This window comes from Drosophila gunungcola (assembly GCF_025200985.1).
Source record: "Drosophila gunungcola strain Sukarami chromosome 3L unlocalized genomic scaffold, Dgunungcola_SK_2 000005F, whole genome shotgun sequence".
Taxonomy (NCBI): Eukaryota; Metazoa; Arthropoda; class Insecta; order Diptera; family Drosophilidae; genus Drosophila; species Drosophila gunungcola.
In genome coordinates, this window is record NW_026453180.1 from 4,035,064 (window position 1) to 4,041,063 (window position 6,000).

A 6,000-nucleotide genomic window follows, 5' to 3' on the forward strand; every position below is an offset into this window, starting at 1 on the left:
CGTTTATATGCAAACTAGTCTCTCCCAAAAGTTGTCTTTCTATTGCAGGTAGTATATAAGTCGGAACGAGCCGGATCGGACGACTATAGCATATAGCTCCCATAGGAACAATCGGAAAAATAAATGAAAAAAAATTATAACTTTGCTGTTTTTTAATTTTTTGTTTAGTTCTTCGACATATAGTAATGGTAAAATATTTCCGATTTACGGTTTAAATTTCATCAAAATCGGACGACTATAGCATATAGCTCCCATAGGAACAATCGGAAAAATAAATGAAAAAAAATTATAACTTTGCTGTTTTTTAATTTTTGTTTAGTTCTTCGAGATATAGTAATGGTTTAATATTTCAGAATTACGGTTTCAATTTCATCAAAATCGGACGACTATAGCATATAGCTCCCATAGGAACAATCGGAAAAATAAATGAAAAAAATTATAACTTTTCTGTTTTTTAATTTTTTGTTTAGTTCTTCGACATATAGCAATGTTTAATTATTTCAGAATTATGGTATAAATTTTATCAAAATCGGACGTCTATAGCATATAGCTCCCATAGAAATAATAAAAATATATAAAATAACTATCTAATAATTGAGCTGCAAATAATCATAGTTTCAATGTTTTTTTTTAGCACATACTCAAGTAAATCATAATTTAAATGTTTTCAAAAGTATTTAATTAATGCAATAGCTGCAAGGGTATATGAACTTCGGCTTGCCGAAGTTTGCTTTCCTTCTTGTTTTTTATTCTGTTAAACAAAGTAATTTGGTAAGACAATGTATAAAGATGCAATTTTCCATGTTAATAATTAACATTTTATTAATACTTATAAGTGAACATAAATTAATATTAGTTGACATATTTGACATTTTTAATTTCATTTTGGGCATACATTTGTTTTTATTTCTCTTTTTTAATTCTTAATGAATCTGAATAGATATTCATTACATTTAAGCATACAATTGTTCCTCTTTCTTATTAAAATCTTTAAGAACCCGAACACAGCTGTTTATATAAAATGGTGTAAGATAATTTAATTTAATTTATATATAGTTTTATTAAATGGATAAAAGACTTTTAGACAGACATAAAAAAAATAATTTTAAGAAATCATATTTTATTTATAATAGGCCTTTTAAAATTTCACTTATTTAGGACCTCTGTTCATAGTATTGTTTAGTATATTAGAGTATTAATTAATAGGAATATTAATTTACCCAAAATAATACATGCGGTAGTTCCGTTTCTAATGACCTAAAAAAAAACTATTTTAATTTATACCATCTCATGCCATAACTTGGGCCCAAACAACACCTCTGCCACATTCGAGTGACAATCTAACACTTGAAACTAGCTCTCTAAATTGCGCACATCCGCTAAAAGAGCTGCAAAGGAGCCGCAATAATTTACAACAATATAGCGCAAATAAACGCGAACAGGGGCGGGGAAATAAGGGGGGAATATTGGCCATAAACTGAGCCAAGAGCACGCGTAATTTGGCCAAACATTTCCACTTCCATTTCCATGCAAATGGCAGCCAGCGAGCGGCAAATCAGCGCCCATGAAAGCAATCGCAATTGCGTGTTGCACAATCGTTGTGAGTTGCAAAAAAAATAAGAAAAATACAGAGTAAAATAAAACAGACGACAGACAACCTGCAGCCTACACAACCCCGAAGAATCGAGAACCCAAAGCCCAGAGAACATGACATCAAATGGCAAACAAAGACCAATTACATGGAAGAAACAAACTTAAAGACAACCAGAGAAGGTTGCTGAATGAAAGTGGAATTTGGAAGTACCCTCTATAGTGTTAAAAAAGGTTTATAAGTATTTTTAAATAAATAATTGGCGCTACAACTTTGATTTAATTTAAAGTTTATTGGTGCTTTTTCAGGAATTAAAGTTATTAAAATATTCAAACTATTCTTTACAATTACATTTTTGAATATAGCAACAAAATAATATTTAGTATATTTTTGTTATGTTGATGCATTTGATGCATTTTTAGATATCATATAAAATGTTTTTAACAAAGAAATTTATTTTCTATTAATACCTTTAGATTACATTTAAACTACAAAATGTAACTATTTTCCAGAAGGTAATACAAAATCCCCAGCAAAGTAGCTTAGCCCCGGCCAAAAAAGTGTCGTAAAGAACTACAAAACACATGGCACATGGGCGGCCAGGCGAAAAACATTAGCCGAGAAAAAGAAAAAATACAAAACCGGGGCCACATTAAAGCCCACGAACTGACTCACCGTGGAAGATGCGTTGGTCGTTGGATTTGCAGGCGCAGTTTTAGTTCAAAACCCCGACTTTTGAGTCGGCATCGACTGTTGCATGCTAAACGTTGCTAAATTCAAGAGCGACCAACATTTATCACACTACGCCTATCGCGTTTTCTGGTTTTCTGGCCCCTTTCCGTCGCTAATTAATGATAATGTCAGGAACTAATATGCAGAGGGACTCGAACTGTTTGCCAGTTTATCATCAGTTAACGTTTTCATTAACCATATGTCACACGCACGTCCCTCGCATTTTCTCCCATTTTCTCGCATTTTCCAACCCCCATTCCATCCCGCGGATCCTTGAAAATTAAATTATGCGCTCGGGGTCGCGTGTCCTGCCACGATTTCTGACCAACTTCGGATGACTCAAAATACATAAAAATGCATGCACACACTGGGGGAAAAATGCATCTGAAAAGTTTAGAATATTTGTAGTTCAGGTCAGAAAAGTAATTTTATTTTTTTAAATTATTTCATTTTATAAATAATTAAGTAATTTGTTTTATACATTTCTCAGAGTTTAATAGGATACAATTAACATTATGTCTGCATTGTATACTTTTGTCAAAGTCATCAGCTTATCCTTTGATTACTTATACTTGAAAAAAATGATTTTAAAAGGTCATTAAATCAATGGATTTCTCTGAATAATTGGAAAATTTTGTTTAAATAAGTAATATTTTTTATACATATTAAGGGTTTTCCCTTTCCGAACATTAAGTCTTTGAAAAGTGAAGAAGCTTCTGTTTTATTTTACAAACCACTTCTTTCAGTGTTCAGCCTGCCTTCCTTTCAGATGGCATTCCCATTTCCCATAAATATTTCGAGGATCCTTCGCTACAGTTTCGGACAGTTGGCTCGTGTCCCGGTCTAAAAAAGGTGTTAAAATTGTGCCACAAAATTGTTTGACCTCTGGGGTTGTTTTTATGACCGTCTGACTTTCCGATGATGGCACATGGATATGGACATGGACATTGGCAACTTGGGAACTTGGGAACCCTCATCCAACTCCGATTTCACTGCCAAATGATTACGCCGCATTTTGTCGACACTGAAGTTTATGTTTTTTTATGAGGCGCGTGCCGGCCGACTTGAAAGGTGGGCAACGTTTTTACTTTAACGAGGCACGCAATATTCCAACTCAGGGATACTAAATACACATATTCCTTCTGGTTACAAAACTGTGAAGAGCTGAATAATTAAATGGGAATTAAATTTTGATTTGAAGAGGTTTTAGTAACTTCAATAGCTGTAACATAAGATTATATTTTTATAACAACGTTGAATTGAAAAAATAACGATTTTCTATGATTAAATTATTACCTTAACTGTAAATAAATATTTGGAATATTTGATAGTTATATACGGTCTTTATTCATTCTTATATCGTTGGTTAAAATAATGCTAGGGCTTGGTTTCAAGCAATTAGAATATTATATAATTATACATAATTAAATCCTTAATTAACGCTCCAAAAATGCAATATTCTGAGAGCTTTGGCTATTATAGAGGCTTTTCTTTATATGCATTTTGTACATCAAATAAGAGTCAAAGATAATTAAAAAGTTTGCTAAGTAATAAAGTAAATTTATATAAGAATTTGAATTTGATTTGGTTGTAATTTGATGGCAAACAATGGGACTGGCGCAATCTTTTTTATGGACCTCCCCCGCTGTGTGGACCTCTTAACCCTTGCGGCACATTTAACCCACTAAGCCGGTAACCCAGTTTCCACACACAAAACAACCGACCGACCGATCGACCGAAATCCCAATTTTGCACATCACGCCGCCGCGTACTTCGCCTTCAATTAGCCCAAGAAACTCACGCGCCAAAATTGGCAGTCTTTATGGTAATGTTGCGTAATCGCTGGATTACCTGATACCTGATTGATGGATTGGTCCGAGATCAGAGAGCCATTTGGATACTCACAGATACTCGCAGATACTCGTAGGCTAATTCAATTGCTTTATAATTGAACTAAGGAGGCGCGACGACGGCCCACTACGACTCCAATTCAGTTTGGAGCGCTTTAATGAGCTGAAACTCCAGGTCCGAATAGCCAAGCACACACATGCCGCACTCAGCAGGTTTCTCAGTTTTTCAGTTTTCGAGCCAAGTTAATAATCTAATGGACACGTTGTAATTTTTTCCATATTCGAAATTGCCCAATAATCGATTCATCCGATTCGATTTGGACTTGGCGGCCACAATTGAAAATGAAATTTAATGCCAAATTAATGTGGGGAGTTTGTTGTGAAGTCTGTTTTTTGTTTTTTGTTGGGGGAAGTGATGATGCGGTGTTTTGCCGTGATGATGGATTGCCCCCCACGCTAATTAGCCATGGCCCAATCAGACCCTGACTACAACTCCAAATCCAATCAGACAAACTCCAATTTATCTTGGGTCCGCGCATAAAAAAACACATTCATTTCGAGAGCTTAAAATGTGTGTCCTTTGTTTAATTAGTGCACTGAAAAATTAGTCGAAAATAAAAACCCTGGCGAAATACTTAAGCGGATTAAGCGGCGATTTATCAAAAGCAATTAAAGATCCCCGAAAATGCCCCGTTCTCGGATTTTGATTCGCGGAATGTGTTAGCGATGACAAATAGTAGCAAAAATGTTGGGCAACAAAATGTTTATAATGCTGCTAAAAGCATGTTTGTATCTCGCAGATACAAATCGCAGATCGCAAATCGCAGAAAGCCAAATGCCGCAGTTCGCTAAGTAGGCCAAACGGGCAGAAAAGTGCAGTAAAATATCGATTTATTGAACCAGTAACTCAATTAATTACTCGTTTTAGAGATCACAATATCAAAATTGTTTTAATATTAAGTCACTAGTCGAAAAACCAATGCTGATCAACTTAATTTAAAGATATTTGAATTTATTGAAAATTTGTAGTTAAGAATTTACCATTTACATGTAACATTTAAAAAGGACAAATTACCTATCAATTTTATAAAACAAATAAAAAAAAAAAATTATACAAAAGGTAGAATCTTACTCTTATTCATTTTTCTCAAAAGTTTTATTTTATTTGGAGTTTTCCACTGTAATGCTTTAATCAAAGTTTTTCCTTTGAGGTAAGTGTTTGGTCGCTTGAAATCGCAGACCATTTGCATTGCCTAACACACTTAACCAGAAATCCTTGGCCTTTCCCCAAATAAATACACTTTTAGCGGACCAACTGTCGGCTATCCAGTGGAGATCAAAGAAGTACACTGATAAAAAAATTGTAATAGTAAAATAGTACTGATAAATAATTGTAATACATAATTATTTTCATATTTAAACAATGTCCAACATCAATATTAAAACCAGTGCATGATTTAATATTTAAACACAATTAATTATGCGGTAAATACTAGATTTCAAATGGATCCTATTTATTATGAATGAATTATATTTAAGGTAAAGTTTAACATAAAAATACATTTCTTATATAAAAAAAAGTCAAATGAAAGGTTTAAAGTTTGTTTAAAATATATCCATGGGGTAAATAACTAAAAACGGTTATGGATGAAAATTAAAGCGAATAATATTTAAAATGAGTTTGAAATATTTTGATTAAATTAGTTTTTTTCCAACAGTGAAGCGGTGGCAGGTACCGGTGGCAAGTGGGTCCAGAGTCGTCCACTTGGGGCTACTAATTACCCTGTGGGGAACCTCCAACTCCATCGCCATTCCCAACCACCTTAA